We start from the raw sequence: 20,436 nt of genomic DNA, 5'->3' as shown, positions 1-20,436 counted from the left end.
AATTCCAAGTGCTGGGCTGGGGCTGTGATATCAGAATAGAGTTATGACATCAATGGAAGGCAGGTGAGCCTAGGGGAGAAGCAAGAACAGAGGAGCCCCTGAGGCTCTAGGTTAGCCCCGCAGAAGGGAAGACCCAAGAGGGAGGTGGCCAACTCTGTATCAGCTTCTTACAGACCTGAACATCGGAAAATGACTCACAGGTACGGAGAGATTTGTTGCAAGCCAGCCAACCTGCTGGTGCTTCCCTAGACACTGAGTTACAGAAAAGAAAGCGAACAAGCCATCTTCTAGCGCCCCCCTGTGTTGAGTAAAAGGATACTCTCTCTTTTCGGACTTGGAGGTTTGCCTTTGGACCAGGGAGTTGGGAGCACAGACCCAGAGTGGGCTGGGTATTGAGGTCCCCCAGGATAGGGTTAAATACTCGTAGATAAAATGCAGGATGCCCAGTTACATTTGAATTTCAGATACACAATAAATAAATTTTAGTATAAACACTACCCAAATATTGCATGAGACATCCTTATCCTAAAACATTATTCGTTTTGTATTTGAAGCTCAAATTAACCTGAGTGACCTGTGGGGTTTTTTTTTTCTTTTTGGCCACTCTGTTGCCCAGGCTGGAGAGCAGTGGCTCAATCTCAGCTCACTGCAACCTCCGCCTCCTGGGTTCAAGCGATTCTCCTGCCTCAACCTCCCAAGTAGCTGGGATTAGAGGCGTGCACCATTATGCCGGGCTAATTTTTGTATTTTTAGTAGAAACAGGTTTCACCATGTTGGCCAGGCTGGTCTTAAACTCCTGACTTAAGTGATCTGTCTGCCTCGGCCTCCCAAAGTGCTGGGATTACAGGTGTGAGCCACTGCGCCCTTCCAACCTGTGTTTTTATTTGTTGAATCTGCCAATCCCACTCAAGGAGCTTTTGAAGAGAAATACAAGTACTCCCTGCCCCCAAAAGTCATTCTTATTCTGTTTCAGCAGGGCAGGGGACTTGGGAACCTGTATTACTTTAAAGCTGCGAAAGCGACTATCAATAACTGCAGCTTACTTTAGTCGAGCATTTGCCAAGCCATGTGCCAAGATCTCTTCACACATTATCTAAGCTAATAGTACCTCTAAGAGTTGGTTCTATCATGAAACCATTTTACAAAGGAGAGAAATGAGGCAAAAGACAGCAAGCAACTTGTCCAAGGTCACATAGTGGGTAAGTGTGGGAGCCATGATTTGAATCCAGGCAGGCCGGCTCTAGCATCTCTGCTCCCACTGACTTAGAAATCTTTGATTGAAGGGATTCTGGGAAGCACAGAATTGAAGCTTCTAAGGGACTGACAAGTAGGGACTCTGAGGCTCTAGGAAGCCCATGCTCAGACTAACTGCTATGCCACCATGTTCAAGGGGCGGAGCCGAGGAGCAAACACCTGGGAGCCAACATCTGGCCCAAGCAGGAGGCTGGCTCAGGGAAGGCTTTCCTGAATGGTCTCTTCCTGGAGGGTAAACAGATTTAAGGAAAATAGGGTGTGGGAAGGGACTGGATACTTGGGAACAGACTTTGCCAACAAGAGGTACAGCATTCATGCTGGCTGGCAGCAAGATGGTGTGCCAGTGAAGACAGCAGAAGCTGGATGGGTCTAGAGGACAAGAGGAGCCAGAGAAGAGACATAAATCCAAATTGCATTTTATTTTTATTTTTTTGAGATGGAGTCTCACTCTGTCACCCAGGCTGGAGTGCAGTAGTGTAATCTCGGTTCACTGCAACCTCTGCTTCCCAGGTTCAAATGATTCTCTCCTTACTCAGCCTCCCAAGTAGCTGGGACTATAGTTACACACCAGTACTCCTGGCTCATTTTTGTATTTTGGGTAGAGATGGGGTTTCGCCATATCGCCCAGGCTGGTCTCAAATGATCCACCCGCCTCGGCCTCCCAAACTGCTGGGATTACAGGTAAAAGTATTATAGTTGTATGGTTTACATTTTGAGTTAAATTGTATATAAATCAGAAGTATAAATCAAGATTCATTTTATTGCATATGGATGTCCCATTGTTCCAACACTACTTGTTGAAAAGATTATCTTTTCTCAATTAAAATGTTTCTGCACTGCTGTCAAAAGCCATCTATTAGTGCGGGCCCATTTCTGGACTCTCTATTCTGTTCCATTAATGTATATGTCTATCTCATTAATCTATATGGGATTTACCAACATCACACTGTCTTGTTTCTTTGTGGTAAGTCTTAAAATTGGGTAATTACTCCAACTTTATTCTTCTTTTTCAAAGTTGCTTTAGCTATTCTAATTTCTTTATCTTTCCATATAAATTTATAATAAGCTTGTCTATGCTGAGAAAATGTCCTGCTGGGATTTTTATTGGAATTGCATTCAAGCTACTGACCAGTCAAGGGAGAACTGATGTCTTTACTCTCTTGAATCTTCTGATCCATGAGCATTGTATGTCTCTCCATTTATTTTGGTCTTCTATTTCATCAGTATTTAACACTATTTACATACAGATACTCTATTTGTTTTGTGTATATCTAAGTATTTCATGGGGTCATTGTAAGTGATTTTTAAAAATTTTTTGTTACCAATTGTTCATTGTTAGTACACAGAAATACGATTGGCCTTTACATACTGACCTTGTATCCTGTGACCTTGTTAAACTCACTTACTCTAAAAATATTTTTGTAGATTTCTTGGGATTTTTCTTTTTCTTTATTTTTTTTGAGACGGAGTCTCGCTCTGTCGCCCGGGCTGGAGTGCAGTGGCATGATCTCTGCTCACTGCAAGCTCCACCTCCCGGGTTCACACCATTCTCCTGCCTCAGCCTCCTGAGTAGCTGGGACTACAGGCGCCTGCCACCATGCCCGGCTAATTTTTTTGTATTTTTAGTAGAGACAGGGTTTCACTGTGTTAGCCAGAATGATCTCAATCTCTTGACCTCGTGATCTCCCACTTCAGCCTCCCAAAGTGCTGGGATTATAGGCGTGAGCCACCGCGCCTGGCCTTCTTGGGATTTTTCTACACAGCCATCACGTCACTTGCAAATAGGGATAGCTCTGTTTCTTTCTTCCCAATCTGTGTGCCTTTGACTTCTTTTTTCTTGCATTATAATACTGGCTAGGACTTCCAGTGTAAGGATGAATATGAGCGGTGAGCATGCACATCCTTGACTTTACTGATCCTAGGGGGAAAGGTAAAGCATTCAGTCTCCTATCACTACATATGATGTCAGTTTCTTGAAGATGCCCTTAATCAGGTGGAGGAATTTCCCAGTTTGCTGAGAGTTTTTACCATGAATGATGTTAAATTTTGTCAAATGCCTTTTTCTGTATCAATTGATATTATAATGTAGTTTTTCTTAGATTGTTAATATTGTGATTCCATTTATATTGATTTTTTTTTCTTTTTCTTTTTTTGAGACAGAGTCTTGCTCTGTTGCCCAGGCTGGAGTGCAGTGGTGTGATCTCCACTCACTGCAACCTCCGCCCCCACCAGGGTTCAAGTGATTCTCCTGACTCAGCCTCCTAAGTAGCTGAGACTGCAGAGGTGCACCACCATGCCTTGCTAATTTTTGTATTTTCAGTAGAGACAGGGTTTCACCATGTTGGCCAAGCTGCTCTTGAACTTCTGACCTCAACTGATCTGCCTGCAGTGGCCTCCCAAAGTGCTGGGATTACAGGTGCGAGCCACTGCCCCCAGCCCCATATATTGATTTTCAAATACGGAACCTATCTTGCACCTGTCTTGCACTCCAGCATGAAATCCACTTGATCATGGATCACTATTCTATTATATTGCTGGTTTCAAATTGTTAACATTTTGTTGAAGATGTTTTCATCTATGCTCATAAGAAATATTGGTCTGAAGTTTTCTTTTCTTGTACTATCTTTGTTCAGTTTGGTATCAGGGTATGCTGTCCTTATAAATGCTTTAGAAATTACTCACTCCTGGCCGGGCACAGTGGCTCACGCCTGTAATCCTAGCACTTTGGGAGGCTGAGGCGAGCAGATCACTTGAGGTCAGAAGTTCCAGACCAGCCTGGGCAACAGCGCAAGACTCTGTCATAAAAAAAAAAAAAAAAAAAAAAAAAAAAAAAAGCTGGGCGCTGTGGCTCACACCTGTAATCCCAGCACTTTGGGAGGCTAAGGCAGGCGGATCATCTGAGGTCGGTAGTTCAAGATGACCCTGGCCAACATGGTGAAACCCTGTCTCTACTAAAAATACAAAAAAATTAGCTGGGCATGGTGGCACACGCCTGTAATCCCAGCTACTCAGGAGGCTGAGGGAGAAGAATAGATTGAGCACAGGAGGCAGAGGTTGCAGTGAGCCAAGACTGCACCACTGCACTCCAGCCTGGGCGACAGAGCGAGACTCTGTCTCAAAAAAAAAAAAAAAAAAAAAAAAGAAAGAAAAAGAAAAAAGAAAATTACTCACTCCTCTTCTGTTTTCTGGAAGACATTGTGTGGAAATAGTGTTATTCTTTTTTCAAATATTTGATAAAATTTACCTGTGAAATCATAGAGGCCTGAAGATTCGTTTTTTGAAGTGTTTTAAACTATGAATGCAACTTCTTTAATAGTTATAGGATTATTCAGTTTATGGATTTGATCTTGGGCGAATGTTAGAATTTGATTTTTGAGGAATTGGTTCATTTCATCCAAGTTGTCAAATTTGTCAGCAGAGTTGTCTGTAGCATTCCTTTTATGTATTTTTTTTTTTTTTTTTTTTTTTTTTTTTTTTGAGACGGAGTCTCACTCTGTCGCCCAGGCTGGAGTGCAGTGGCCGGATCTCAGCTCACTGCAAGCTCCGCCTCCCGGGTTCACGCCATTCTCCTGCCTCAGCCTCCCGAGTAGCTGGGACTACAGGCGCCCGCCACCTCGCCCGGCTAGTTTTTTGTACTTTTTAGTAGAGACGGGTTTTCACCGTGTTAGCCAGGATGGTCTCGATCTCCTGACCTCGTGATCCGCCCGTCTCGGCCTCCCAAAGTGCTGGGATTACAGGCTTGAGCCACCGCGCCCGGCCCCTTTTATGTATTTTTTAAATCTATTTTATGTTTTTGTAGTATTGTCCTTTTGTGTTTGTTTGTGCTATTAATTGTTTATTTCATTCCTGATGTTGGTAATTTGATATTTTCATTTTAGCAGTCTATCAGATAAGTTGGGTTAAAGTCACACATAGGGACCAGCCTTCTCTGGGTGGTGGTTTCACTGTTTGTTCCATTTTCAAAGCCTTTGCAGTACTGTTTTTGTTTTTGAGACAGAGTCTTGCTCTGGAGTGCAGTGGTGCAATCTCAGCTCACTGCAAGCTCCACCTCCCAGGTTCAAGTGATTCTCCTGCCTCAACCTCCCAAGTAGCTGGGATTACAGGTGTGCACCACCACACCTGGCTAATTTTTGCATTTTTAGTAGAGATGAGGTTTCATCATGTTGGCCAGCTGGTCTCGAACTCCTGGCCTCAAGTGATCCACCCGCCTCAGCCTCCCAAAGTGCCAGGTTACACCATGCCTGGCCCTTTGCAGTACTAGTTGGATCTGTCCCACATGTGTGCCAGTCAGTGGCCACAGGGACGTGGGTATTCATGTAGCTTTAAGTTCAGTTCTCAAAATCTTTAGTACGCTGTTTAGGATCAGATCCATCCATGTGCAGCTTGGACGTGAAGCCAGGAGTTCATGAAAACAACGTTATGGGGGTCACTTTCCCAAGGTGTTCTCTCTCTGCAATCTCCTGTTTTTTTCTGGTTCTCTCAGGCTCTCTGTTTCAGTCCTCTGGTTGCCCACTTCCCACCACTGCACCTATTTCAGGGGCTAAGTGGTAGGAAGAGTGAGAGAAAAATGTAACGGGGGTTGCCTCACCTCTTGGGACTAGAGCTCTTCCTACTGGCATGGATGGATTCTTCTGAGTTTTTGACACCTGCGGGCCTCTCCTTGCCACTTCTATCACTGCCAGGGGGCCCTTTCCTTCTTGAACCTGAACTAGAGGGCTTCTCCAGGAGTTTTATCTGTCTGCTTACTTCTGGGTCTCCCCTCAGTCCACTCTAGAAGACACTGGAGGGAAAAAATTGTAACCTCACCACCTGTTTGGTGTTACCGCAGATTCTGGTCTTCTCCAGTCTGCTTGTGGCTACTTAATTTTCAGGGTGCTCAAATAGCTGCTCTGTGCATTCTGTCCACATTTTATTTTATTTTTGAGACAGAGTCTCACTCTGTCACCCAGGCTGGAATGCAGTGGTGCCATCTCGGCTATTTGCAACCACTTACTCCTGGGATCAAGTGATTCTCACACCTCAGCCTCCCCAGTAGCTAGAACTACAAATGTGCGCCACCACACCCAGCTAACTTTTGTATTTTTAGTAGAGACGGGGTTTCACCATGTTGGCCAGGCTGGTCTCCAACTCCTGACCTCAAGTGATTGGCCTGCCTCAGGCTTCCAAAGTGCAGGGATTACAGGCATGAGCCACTGCGCCCGGCCCTGTCCACGTTTCATAGCTGCAGAGTGAAACCTTCTCACTTAATCCTACCTGGAACTGGAACCGAGCAGAACTGAATTTTAAAAGACTCACTCTTGCTGTCCAGAATCTGGGAGGTCGGGTAGTGAAACTGGGTTGGAGGCCAGGCAGATGGAGGGCAGTGGGCAGATGTGAAAGTGCTCAGGTCTGGCACTAACAGGATCTACTGACAAGATGCACATGATGGATCAGGGAGGGCAGGACTCAAGGTGACACCCAGGTTCACTTCTTGGTCATCTGCCAGGTCTGGAAAGTGACCTGAGACCTTGGCTAGGACAGTTTCAAAGTAGCGAGTGGTGGGTTCATATGCAGTGGGAAGAGGCCAGGAGAGAGGCTGAGGCTACAGGAGAGAGAAGACAGTGATAAGGCTGGGTGCGGCGGCTCACGCCTGTAATCCCAGCACTTTGGGAAGCCGAGGCGGGCAGACCACTTGAGGTCAGGAGTTTGAGACCAGCCTGGCCCACATGGTGGAACCCTGTCTCTACTGAAAATACAAAAATTAGCCGGGCATGGTGGGGCCCACCTGTAGACCCAGCTATTCGGGAGGCTGAGGCAGGAGAATCACTTGAACCCGGGAGGCGGAGGTTGCAGTGAGCCGAGATCGTGCCATTGCATTCCAGCTCGGGCGACAGAGCAAGACTCTGTCTCAAAAAAAAAAAAAAAAAAAAGAAAAGAAAAGAAAAGAAAGAAAACAGCGATAAAACCAACTCCCCCAGCAAGATGGAGAAAATCACCCTTTGAAGTTGGGCACTACTGCAAAGGGCAGAAATGTCTCTATTAGAATCATTTGGGATTCACATGGCAGGGGGGATGCAGAGAGCGTAAGTGTGATGGCAGAAAGCTGAGGGGCTCAGGCTGTGGATCTGGTTTTGTTCTATGCATGAGGAAGCAAGATCTTTTGTGGTGTGGCAGGAGGTAGCAGTGAAAATACACAGAGTAGGCTGGGCGAGGTGGCTCAAGCCTGTAATCCCAGCACTTTGGGAGGCCGAGACGGGCGGATCACGAGGTCAGGAGATCGAGACCATCCTGGCTAACCCGGTGAAACCCCGTCTCTACTAAAAATACAAAAAACTAGCTGGGTGAGGTGGCGGGCGCCTGTAGTCCCAGCTACTCGGGAGGCTGAGGCAGGAGAATGGTGTAAACCCGGGAGGCGGAGCTTGCAGTGAGCTGAGATCCGGCCACTGTACTCCAGCCTGGGCGACAGAGCGAGACTCCGTCTCAAAAAAAAAAAAAAAGAAAATACACAGAGTAGCAAAGACTTCTAGAGCCACTGGGAGATGGGAGAGAAGGGTGGTGGGGGACTCACACGAAGGGGACAGGTACTGATCAAGGCCCAGCAGATACCCTGGGTTTGACGAGTGTGGTCTGCATGGCTGGAGGGTCACTGCAGAACGTGGCTGCATAGCATATGTACGTGTGCTCAGCAGAGGACCCTATCACCCCTGCCTGAAGGTAGAAGGTGCAGAACTGACAGGTCATCACCAAAAGACCAACAATGTCACTGCCGTCAGCTGAGTGGTCACCACACTCCAGTGACTGCTGGGCAGTTTGTAACATGATTTGATTTATCCCTCTTGACAACTCTAAGAGGTTTTTTGACTACAGGTGCACGCCACCACACCTGGCTAATTTTTGTATTTGTAGTAGAGACGGGGTTTCACCATATTGGTCAGGCTGGTCTCAAACTCCTGACCTTGTGATCTGCCCATCTCAGCCTCCCAAAGTGCTGGGGTTACAGGTGTAAGCCACCACGCCCGGCCCCTAAGAGGTCTTTTTTTTTTTTTTTTTTTTTTTGAGACGGAGTCTCGCTCTGTCGCCCAGGCTGGAGTGCAGTGGCCAGATCTCAGCTCATCACAAGCTCTGCCTCCCGGGTTTAGGCCATTCTCCTGCCTCAGCCTCCCGAGTAGCTGGGACTACAGGTGCCCGCCACCTCGCCAGGCTAATTTTTTGTATTTTTTTGGTAGAGATGGGGTTTCACCGTGTTAGCCAGGATGGTCTCGATCTCCTGACCTCGTGATCCGCCCGTCTCGGCCTCCCAAAGCGCTGGGATTACAGGCTTGAGCCACCGCGCCCGGCCTCCTAAGAGGTCTTTATCACTACATACACTTTATGGGTGAGGAGACAGAGGCAGAGGGACCTAGCTTGTAAGTGACACAGTCTGGATTCGGGCCCGACCTGTCTAGTGCCTGGGCTGCCCCATGGTTAGAGAGAGGACAGACAGGTGTGAAGGAAGCCGGACAACCAGGAGAGACAGGAAGAACTCACCCCAGCAGGGGTGAACCACAGGGTGAGGCCAAGTGAGAAAGGAAAAGAAAAACGCGACTGCCGCCTGGAGGAGTCAGATCTGGAAGGGCACTGGAAGGGTAACTGCTCTGGTGGCCAGAAAAGCGCTTCTGACTTTCAGATTACTAAGCCAGAGCCCACAGGGTCTGGAGGTGGCCACGTGGGGCAGAGGTGGACAGGGCCTAGTGAGGTCAGGCTGCGTGGGAACTGGTGCTGCACGCTAAGGCATAGCTGAAGATGCAAGGGCATGCTGACCAGGGAATGAGGCCCAGGGGTTGAGGACAAGCTCCATGGCCAAGGGCCCTGGTGGACCTGAGGGCTGAGATGGGTGGGGTGCAATCCTAGCAGAGGCACCAAGACACCAGGATTTGGAAGAATGAGAGGCATGAGGAGGGGAACGCTGAGGAGGGGCACAATCGACCAGTCCCCGGGCCAAGTTTGCCCCTCTTGGAGGGTGGGGGCTGCGTAGGTAGAAGTTCCTTCTGGTTGGACTCTTCTCCCCAGAGGTCCCACATTCTGATGACCCCGCGGGGAGTTTAAAAAGACAGGTGAGCAAGCCAGCCCTGGCTGACTCAACATGCCCTCCGAAGGGCCTCAATCCAGCCACCAGATGGCAGCTGGAAACAAGACAAAGCTTCCCGAAGTCAAAGGAGGCCTACACTTTGGAAGCTGCTTGAATAGCCAGCCGATCACACAGTCCTGGGTTTGCCTGACTCCTCATCAGAACGACAGAAAACTCCATGCCCTTCCTCATATGAATTTTTCTAATAAAGGATAAGAAAGGAATTGAGAATCTGATAATAAGGACTGTTTTGAAAGGCTGCTTGGTCCTGTGGTGAGCTCTGGTTTCTCTGGTGATATCTCCAGACCAGCAGGGAAGTCCCCTAACTACGACCCAGGACATCATCTGAGGTCCCAGACATCAGCTGCCCAGAGCTCCACACCCTCTCTGCTCTAAGCGCCCCCTGGGTCTGGCATGCCCAGTGGGTGTAAAGCATGACTGTTTAGTGGCCACGGCCTACACAGCTATAGATGTTGTTCCTCCGCAGCTGAGAAGATGCCCACAGGGGGACACAAGTGAGCTGATCCTGGCGAGGGCACTGGAGATGCATGTGCTGAAAGCCAAGAGGTCAGGAAGATAGGGTCCTCGCAAGAAAGAGGAGAGGCTGCCCAGCAGGAAGGGGTACACAGGAAGAAAGCAGAGGACAGGGAGTTTGTATGCGCTTGAAGACAGATGTGGGGAAGATCAGTGATGGGGATAGGAAGATGTAGTCAGCAGACAGCTATATGGCAAGCGAAGGCTTTGAGGTGGGGCAAAGGCAGCCCCAAGAGGCAATGACCAAAGCTGATCCAGAAGCCCGGGGGCTGGACAGGTGCACCCCCTGCCCCAGCACAGCGGCAGGACGTCCATGCAGAGGAGCTCCAGGTGGAGGAGTCAGACACCCATGGAGACCCCCAACATGAGGCCGGCAGGGCAGGACAGCACAGCACAGCACACAGGCTTCCCTAAGGACAAGGGAGAGCCCTCAGAGGTGACACAAAGGACGTGGGGAGGGTAAGACAGCTTGCTACAGAGCAGGGTGGGGTGTGAGGCAAGGGGCACAGGGAGAAGGTGAGGTGCCTACTCCACCCCAGGTACAGCTCTTCTCTCCTCCACATGGGCCAGCGTACCTGTGCTGCCCACACGAGTCTCTCCTCAGCCCCAAACAGTGAGCTCCTCAAAGGCCAGGTCCAAGCCTGTGCCTGTTTATCTCTGAGTTCCCTGCATCTGGCTCAGCCCCCAGGACACACAAGGACACCAATCAAAGCCTGCTGAGGGACATATGCATGCACTTTAGTGCATAAGAACCATTTTACCTTTGAGTGACCTTGCAGGATTGCCTTGCTTTCTTTCACAGAACAGGAGTCTTCCAATGTCAACAATAAACAGGAAATATAAACAGAGGCAGCGTGCAGGGAAAACACCATCTAGGGAGTTTCGGCATCTTCTCACGCACTTGGAAAAGTCTGCCCAATTTTTGGCTGAAGTCCATTTCTTTGAGTGATGATTTATAAAAAGATTCAAAGGAAAATCTATTTTTTCCCCAAGCAGCAGAAAGACCTAATGTAATTCTCACAAGAACTGTGTGCCTCTGATTTCTCAGAGTTTGATCGATGTCACACAATATTTGGGCATAACAATTAAGAACAAATAAATTCCACACAAGGAAAAATGTGTCATCCAGCCCCAAATACACAGGTGGAAGGGAATGTGAGAGTTGCCACCAGGCAAAACGGAAGGAATACCAAACTGGCTGGAGAAAAGGCCACTGAATTCCAGGGCTTTCTACAGGACATGCTTGCTTCGCTGCTTTCAAATCCCTCTCATAACTTGAAATATGTGAAAAAAGTTTGTTTCCCCCTGAAGGGCTGCAGGCAAATATGCCCTTCTCCTGGGGATAAGTCCAACAGTAACTCTTTTCAAAGGAAGCCAAATAACCCGTGTTCAAACCATCACATGCAAAAGCCTTGGAAAGCACATCATCCTGCTCTGTGGTGGCTGCTGACCAAAGATGGTCTGGCCTCCTGGGGTGGACAGGTGACTTCTACACTCTGGCCACTGAGCCTGTCCAGCCTTCCCATCCACCACCTTCCTGGGCAGATGGAGGCCCTAGTCCCAGATCCTGCCCAGGCCAATCCCCTCAGCTTCAAGGGAAGGAGCATGGAGCTGTCTCCACCAAGTTATCCTGAATCTTCCAAGGAAGGGCTGGAAGACCCTCCCTTCCAACCACAGAGGGTCTTGGTTCTTACCTCTGTGGGAGCTGCCATACCTTGCTCCTGAAGTTTGAGTTCACATAGGGCTGTAAACTGAAAAAAAATTCGAAGCCCCGCAACCATGGAAATGGGCTCCTCCTTTCAGCCAAGGGCACTCCAAAGTTAACCTAAAAAAACTAGCTAGGGCCATGATGGGAAGTGGGGGTTGGACATGCCTCTGTACCCTCCTCCCTTTGGAATTCAGGCACAGCTGGCTAGCATTAACATTAAAGCAGAGATCTTAAGACATTTTGTAGCAATGACACCAAGTTCCAGCCTGACTCTAGTATAGTATCACATGACAAATAGTGGGCCCTAAAAGAGATCAAAGTATTTTACCTGAAAATACATTTCTTTGACATATTTTGAAATGGCCCTGCAAATCTGTCTCTTGGGAAAGTCTACGTTCTCTAGAGAATCTCTTTCCTTTTCCAGGTCTTTTCCTTGATCTAGGAGAGAACTAAGAGTGTGGCACCTTTTTAAGTCTGGTGAGAACCATTTACAATCTATCCTCTCTGAAGTCTGCTACTTGGAGGCTTCGTCTGCATAATAAGAACCCTGGTCTCCAGGACCCCTTATCTGAACCCAGACACTCCCTTGTATGGATTCCAGGTCTTTAGATAAGCTCTTTCAACCAACTGTCATTCAGAAAATCTTTGAATCCACCTATGACCTGGAAACCTCACCCACCCCTCCTACCCATTTGCACCCCTGTCCCGCCTTTCTGGACTGAAGGAATGTACATCTTGCATTGATTGATGTCTTATGTCTGCCTAAAATGTATAGAAACAAGCTGTAGGTTGGGCGCGGTGGCTCACACCTGTAATACCAGCACTTTAAGAGGCGAAGGCGGGCAGATCATGAGGTCAGGAGATCGAGACCATCCTGGCTAACATGGTTAAACCCTGTGTCTACTAAAAATACAAAAAAAAAATTAGCTGGGCATAGTGGTGGGCATCTGTAGTTCCAGCTACTCGGGAGGCTGAGGCAGGAGAATGGCGTGAACCCTGGAGGCAAAGCTTGCAGTGAGCCAAGATCGTGCCACTGGGCAACAGAGTGAGACTCCGTCTCAAAAAAAAAAAAAAAAAAAAAAAAAAAAAAACAAGCTGTAGCCTGCTTGGGCACATGTTGTCAGGACCTCCTGAGACTGTGTCATGGGTAAGTCCTTAATTTTGGCAAAATAAACTTCTAAACTGATTGAAATTGTCTCAGATATTTTTTGGTTTATAGGACCACGCCATTTAAATGACATTCATTCCCTCTGAAAAGTTAATGTACAAGAGCATATAAGGTACAGAAGTCTACCAGGGATTTTTATTTTTATTTTTTGAGATGGAGTCCCACTCTGTCACCCAAGCTGCAGTGCAGTGGTGCAATCTCCGCTCACTGCAACCTCCACCTCCCTGTTTTAAGTGATTATCCTGCCTCAGCCTCCCAAGTAGCTGGGATTACAGCCACGCACCACCATGCCAAGCTATTTTTTTTTTTTTTTTTTGAGATAGAGTCTCACTCTGTTGCCCAGGCTGGAGTGCAGTGGTGCAAACTCAGCTCATGTAACCTGTGCCTCCAGGTTCAAGTGATTCTCCTGCTTCAGCCTCCTGAGTAGCTGGGATTACAGATGTGTGCCACCATGACCGGCTAATTTTTTTATTTTTGTAGAGACGGGGTTTCACCATGTTGTCCAGGCTGGTCTTGAACTCCTGACCTCAAGTGATTCACCCACCTCAGCCTCCCAAAGTGTTGGGATTACAGGCGTGAGCCACCGCGCCCAGCCTCCAGCTAATTTTTGTATTTTTAGTAGATATAGGGTTTCCCCGTGTTTGCCAGGCTAGTCTCAAACTCCTGACCTCAAGTGATCCAGCTACCTTGGCCTCCCAGAGTGCTGGTATTACAGGCATGAGGCACCTCACCTGGCCAGGGATTATTTTTATATGATAAAAATTATATTGTGGCCTAGGTCGGAGGCAGTGGCTCACACCCGTAATCCCAGCACTCTGGGAAGCTGGGGTGGGTGAGGTTAGGAGTTCGAGACCAGCCTGGCAAACATAGAGAAACTCTATCTCTACTAAAAATACAAAAATTAGCCAGGTGTGGTGGCAGTGCCTGTACTACTCGGAGGCTACTCAGGAGGCTGAGGCAGGAGAATCGCTTGAACCAGGAGGCGGAAGTTGCAGTGAGCCAAGATCATGCCAATGTACTCTAGCCTAGATGACAGAGCGAGACTCCATCTCAAAAAAGGAAAGGAAAGGGAAAGGAAAGGTAAGGGAAAGGGAAGGGAAAGAGAAAGGGAAAGGGAAAGGGAAAGGGAAGGGAAGGGAAGGGAAGAAAAAGTATGTGGCCTGGAAATAAGTATTCCTTTCCTCAGCTCATTTTAGGCAACTGGCAGGTTCAAGCCACAAATATAAAACTGGAAAACCCCAAAAGGTCAAATTTTAGGTGTATAAGCAGAGAATCACTACTGCAGTGAGCAGAGGGGGCTGGGTGCACAGCTGGGGAAGGGCTGGCAGGGAAGGGCCACCGTCCCCGCTTGCAGACTCCTCTGTGACTAACACAGGTCCTTTTTTGGGAAGTGTGAGCACGCCTCCCCCAGGATGACCATGGCTCTCCCTCCCGCGGCCACAAGCAGCATATCTTTGCCCTGAGCAGAAGGTGAATGTCTTTCCGGAGGTGTATCCCTTGGGGGCTGCTGCACCTCATTTTGGGGAAACACATATTGTTGGACATAAGTTGTTTGGAGACAGTAAAAGCAGTTTTTTCCCTTCACCTCTCAAACGCCCTGGGCGCCTAATCTCCTGCGGGTGATTCTGCCCCATCTCCTGCCACCAGCTGTGGGCAAATGATTTTATGAGTGCTGGGTGTCAACGAAAAGAGTCAAACTCTGTAAAATATTTGAAGAGGGCTGGGTGCAGTGGCTCACGCCTATAATCCCAGTACTTTGGGAGGCTGAGGCAGGAGGATCACCTCAAGTCAGGAGTTGGAGACTAGCCTGACCAACATGGCAAAACCCTGTCTCTACTAAAAATACAAAAACTAGACAGGCATGGTGGCGGGCACCTGTAATCCCAGCTACTTGGGAGGCTGAGGCAGGAGAATCGCTTGAACTTGGGAGGTGGAGGTTGCAGTGAGCTGAGATCGCACACTGCACTCCAGCCTGGATGACAGAGTGAGACTCCATCTCAAGAAAAAAGGAAAAAAAAAAAAAATACACACACACACACACACACACACACACACACACACACACACACATATTTGAAGAGATTTATTCTGAGCCAAATATGAGTGACCACGGCCCCTGGCAGAGCCCTCAGGAGATCCTGAGAACATGTGCCAAGGTGGTTGGGGTACAGCTTGATTTTATACATTTTAGGGAGACATGAAACTTCAATCAAATACATTTAAGAAATACATCGGTTTGGTCCAGAAAGGTGCGACAACTTGAAGGGGACAGGGTTTCCATGTTACAAGTAGATTTAAATTTTTTCTAATTGGCAATTGATTTTAAGAGTTATCAATAGAGGCTGGGTGCAGTGGCTCACATCTGTAACCCCAGCACTTTGGGAGACTGAGATTGGTGGATCACCTGAGGTCAGGAGTTCAAGACCAGCCTGGCCAAGATGGTGAAACCCAACTCTACTAAAAATAGAAAAATTAGCCAGGCATGGTGGCGCATGCCTGTAATCTCAGCTACTCAGAAAGCTGAGGCAGGAGAATTGCTTGAACCTGGGAGGCAGAGGTTGCAGTGAGCTGAGATCGTGCCACTGCACTCCAGCCTGGGCGACAGATAGAGACCCATCTCAAAAAAAAAAAAAAAAGAAAAAAAAAGAGTTATCACTAGAAAGGAATACCTGGGTTGGGATAAGAGGTTATGGAGACCAAACTTTTACCATGCAGATGAAGCCTCCAGGTAGCAGGCTTCAGAGAGAATAGATTGCCAATGTTTCTTATCAGACTTAAGGTCTGTGTTGATGTTAACATCGGAGAAGTATTATGAGGCATGAGGTGTTATGAGAGGTATTATGAGGCATGAGGTGTTATGAGAGGTATTATGAGGCATGAGACTCCCACTTCCCATCATAACCTGAACCAGTCTTTCAGGTTACATTTTAGAGTGCCCTGGCCTAGGAGGAAATCCCATTGAGACGGCTGGAGGGCCTTCGAATTGTATTTTTTTGTTTACATGGGGCATATGACCCGCCAGCAATGCCAGCGTGAATGGAATTGGTTGCATCCACAGTACAACACACTTCCCATTTACCATTGTGTAATCCTCCCAGCAACTAAGCAGGAATGCCAAAGACAGGGAACTGGAGCTCGGAAGCATTCACTGATTTGACCAAGGCCCCAGAGCTGGACTTGGGGAGAAGCTTGGCCAGTTGTTCATTCCATAGACAGGAGGAGGAGGCACCATGAGACATAGTGACTTATCCAGCGTCAGACCTGCCCCTGGGCCCACTGCTCTGTCCACAGTACTGCAGAATATTCTACCAAATGTGGAAAGGGAACAGTTAAAGAAATGCCAACTTAGCCCAGAATGACAGCACTGAAACACTGGGAGGACCCTCAGGCCCTGCCTCAGGCCCAGCCCTCTGGCTCCGATCTTTCACTATGTTCCTCACTTCTCCCTCCCTCTCATAGTGAGCTCTGTTCTTGACCAAGCAGAAATCAGTCTCACTACTTCCACTCCTGGTTCTGCTTGTGTCACTAGAAACGAGTCTGTGGCCAGGCGCGGTGGCTCACGTCTGTAATCCTCACACTTTGGGAGGCTGAGGTGGGCAGATCACTTAAGGTCAGGAGTTCAAGACCAGCCCGGCCAACATGGCAAAACCTCGTCTCTACTAAAAATACAAAAATTAGCCAGGTATTGTGGCACATGCCTGTAATCTCAGATAATTAGGGGGTTGAGGCAAGAGAATTGCTTGAACCCGGGAGGCGGAGGTTGCAGTAAGCCAAGATCGCGCCACTGCACTCCAGTCTGGGTGACAGAGCAAGACTCCATCTCAAAAATAAACAACAAACAGAATTAGAAACGAGTCTGTGGCTTCATTTGCACACCCTGAACCTTCAAACTTGCAATTCAAGCAGGTTCTGCCTGGGCTTCCTTTCTCCAGCCAAATGTCACAAGTTCATTTGTTCCAGTGGTGACAGTGTCAGAGGCATCCTAGCCACAGTGACTCCATCTTGGATAAAGCCCAGATAAAGCCAAACCTGCTGGGTTACATTCCCAGGAGTTTGGGCAGTCCTGGTCACATGTTTATAGTTGAGGGAATGAGCTAATGATATTAACCAACTAAAGACTCAGAACTTATGGAAATGTCCCAGTACTTTAAGAACAAAAAAGCATTCTTAGTTTAAGAATAGGTTTTGATTTAAAAATAATAGTACACTGATAAATTCTTGCTAAAATCAAGAATTAGTAACAATAGGAAAGTAACAATACTAATAGTCTGCCACTAGTTAATCACCAGCCTTTGTAATAAATACACGATTCTTTTTTGTTTGTTTGTTTGTTTGTTTGTAGGCAGAGTGTTGCTCTGTCTCGCCCAGGCTGGAGTGTAGTCACTGCAACTTCTGCCTCCCGGGTTCAAGCGATTCTCCTGCCTCAGCCTCCCAACTAGCTGGGATTACAGGCGCGCACCACTACGCCCAGCTAATTTTTGTATTTTTATTACAGACGGGGTTTCACCATGTTGGCCATGCTGATCTCGAACTCCTGACCGGCCTAAATACACAATTCTTAACAACCTATATAAGCAAGCACTACTTTTAAGGTAGCGCATTGCTCCTTTTGCTTTCTGAGGACACCCTACTCTGTAATTGAGTAGTCTGTAATAAGTGATCTTAACTTCACTCTGTGACTCGCCTTGAATTCTTTCCTGCGACAGATTCAAGAACCCACTCTGGGGATCTGGGACCAGACCCCCTTTTCTGGTGACAACAGGTGGAAAGGAACTGCAACACCACAGTCTTCTTCTGCAAGGACACTGCTGGTGCTGCCAAGCGTGTCACGGCACACTGGCCCCACAACAGATCCTTGCTGGGCACCAACTCCAGTAACAAACTCAGGGCCTGGCCCTGAGGTCACCATGGAAACAAGACATATAGGCTCTCTCTGCCCTCAAGGAACTTAGGTTCTATCGAGGAGATGAACAATAAAAAATTTAAAAGGTTCCGGGGTCTTAGAAGTTTTTTAGTTTAGGCCGGGCGTAGTGGCTCACACCTGTAATCCCAGCACTTTGGGAGACTGAGGCAGGCAAATCACCTGAGCTCAGGAGTTCAAGACCAGCCTCAGGAGGCGGAGGTTGCATGCAGTGAGCCGAGATCGCACCACTGCACTCCAGCCTGGGTGACAGTGTGGACTCCATATTAAAATAAATAAATAAATAAAAATAGGCTGGGTGTGGAGGCTCATGGCTGTAATCCCAGCACTTTGGGAGGCAGAGGTGGGTGGATCATTTGAGGTCAGGAATTCGAGACCAGCCTGATCAACATGGTAAAACCCTGCCTTTACTAAAAATACAAAAATCAGCCAGGTGTGGTGGCGGGTGCCTGTAGTCCCAGCTGCAGACTGAGGCAGGAGAATCACTTGAACCCAAGAGATGGAGGTTGCAGTAAACCAAGATCACACCACTGCACTCCAGCCTGGGTGATAGAGCAAGACTCCATCTCAAAATATAAATAAATAAAAATAAAAATGACAGCAGATGGCAGTGAAGAAAATATCCAGGGTCCTATAATGGAGATGTCTCAAAAGAGAGGAACAGCTTAAAGTACTTTGAGGTGACATTAGGCTGAGCTCTGAAGATGGGACACCAGTCATATGTGTTCTAGGCAGAGATACCAGGAAGTACAAAGGCCCTGAAGCAGAACTGAACCCAGTGGGCGGGGCAGAGAGGAGCAGGAAAGGAGCTGCCAGCAGGGGCCTGATCACAAAGGGCCTTACCTCTGAGGTGAGGAAGAGCTTGGATTTTACCCAACGAGCACCAGCAAGCCACCTAAGATAATTTTGGGTGTGTGTGGATGTAAACATACATAACGTTTACCATTTTAATCATTTTATTTTTATTATTATTATTTTTAGGGACAAGGCATTGCTCTGTTACCCAGACTGGAGTACAGTGGCATGAACGTGGTTCAGTGCAACCTCAAACTTCTGGGCTCAAGCAATCCTCTTGCCTCAGCCTCCCAAAGTGTTGGAATTACAGGCATGTGCCACCATGTCTGGCCCATTTTAAAGTGATATTTAGTACGTTCATAACGTGCAACCACCACCTCTGTCTAGTTACACAATATTTTCATTACCCCAAAAAGAAATCCTGTACCCATTAAGCTGTCACTTCCTATCTCCCCCTAGTTCCTACCAACCACTAGTCTGCTTTCTATCACTATGGATTTACCTGTTCTGGATATTTTATATAAATGGAATCACACAATATGTGGGTGTTCTGTGTCTGGCTTTTTTCACTTACCATAATGTTGTCAAGGTTCATCCATGTTGTAGCATGTGTCAGTGCTTCATTCCTTTTCATGACTGAATAATACTCCATTGTATGGATATACCACGTTTTCTTTATCCATTCACCCATTAATGGGCATGTGGGTTCTTCACACCTTTTGGCTATTGTGAATAGTGCTGCTATGATTGTTCGTGTATAAGTTCTTGTTTGAGCACCTGATTTCAATTATTTTTTGGTATAGACCCAGAAGTGGAATTGCTGGGCCACAGGGGCAATTCTATTTAATTTATTGAGAAAATGCCAAACTATTTCCACAGTGGCTGTATCATTTTACATTTCCACCAGCAATGTATATGGGTTCCAATGTTTCCACTCTCTTGCCAACACTTGTTACTTTTCTTTTTTGATGTTGTTATTTTCCATCCTAATGGGTGTGAAGTGTTTTTTGGATTTGCATTTCCTCAATGACTAATAATGTTGATTCTCTTTTCATGGATTTGTTAGCTTCTTTGGAGATGTGTCTGTTCAAGTACTTTGCCTTTTTTGGTCGGGGGGCGGGTTGGGGGAAGACAGGGTCTGGCTCTGTCACCCAGGCTAGAGTGCAGTGGCACAATCTCAGCCTCTGCCTCCTGGGCTCAAGCCATCCTCCCACCTCAGCTTCCTGAGTAGCTGGGACTACAGGTATGTATCACCACACTGGCTATTTTTGTTGTTGTTGTTTGGTTGGTTGGTTTTTATGTAGAGATGAGGTTTTGCCATGTTGCCCAGGCTGGTCTCGAACTCCTGAGCTCCAGTGATCCACTCAGTTCAGCCTCCCAAAGTGCTGGGATTATAGGCATGAGCCACCACACCCAGCCATGTGTCCACTATTTTATTTTATTATTATTTTGAGACCTAGTCTTGCTCTGTTGCCTAGGCTGGAGTGCAGTGGTGTGATTTTGGCTCACTGCAACCTCTGCCTCCCAGGTTCAAGTGATTCTCCTGCCTCAGCCTTCCAAGTAGCTGGGATTACAGGCACCCACCACCACACCCAGCTAATTTTTACATTTTTAGTAGAGACGGGGTTTCACCATGTTGGCCAGGCTGGTCTAGAAGTCCTGATCTCAAGTGATCCACCCACCTCAGCCTCCCAAAGTGCTGGGATTACAGGAGTGAGCCACCGCGCCTGGCCTGCTCATTTTTTTAAATAGGTAATTTTTCTTTTAGGTGTTGAGTTGTAAGAATCCTTTATATATTCTGGATGCTAAACCTTTATTAAATATATGATTTGCATATATTTTCTCCCATTCTGTGAGCTATCTTTTCCTTTTCTTGATAGTGTCTTTGATGTACAAAATTTTTAAATTTTGATGAAGTCCAATTTATCCATCTTTTTTCTTAGCTGCTTTTGTTTTTAGTGTCATATCTA

At 47.2% G+C, this 20,436-nt stretch overlaps 1 protein-coding gene and 2 long non-coding RNA genes across 7 annotated transcripts in view; 2 read left to right on the top strand and 1 right to left on the bottom strand.

The window, feature by feature from the left end:
• The window catches only part of LOC105487217 (oxysterol binding protein 2), a 222,089-nt gene that overhangs the window by 144,867 nt on the left and 56,786 nt on the right, over window positions 1-20,436 (bottom strand). The gene's annotated exons all lie outside the window — the stretch shown is intronic.
• Window positions 1-20,436, top strand: part of LOC139358712 (uncharacterized) — a 43,694-nt gene that overhangs the window by 8,001 nt on the left and 15,257 nt on the right. The gene's annotated exons all lie outside the window — the stretch shown is intronic.
• Window positions 54-17,592, top strand: LOC139358711 (uncharacterized). Its single transcript, XR_011614060.1, has 3 exons — window positions 54-200; window positions 17,246-17,342; window positions 17,457-17,592. It is a non-coding gene; the product is annotated as an uncharacterized lncRNA (long non-coding RNA).

Source organism: Macaca nemestrina, chromosome 15 (assembly GCF_043159975.1).
Source record: "Macaca nemestrina isolate mMacNem1 chromosome 15, mMacNem.hap1, whole genome shotgun sequence".
Taxonomy (NCBI): Eukaryota; Metazoa; Chordata; class Mammalia; order Primates; family Cercopithecidae; genus Macaca; species Macaca nemestrina.
The sequence above is the reverse complement of the archived record's forward strand: the minus strand, read 5'-3'. Positions and strand labels throughout refer to the sequence as shown.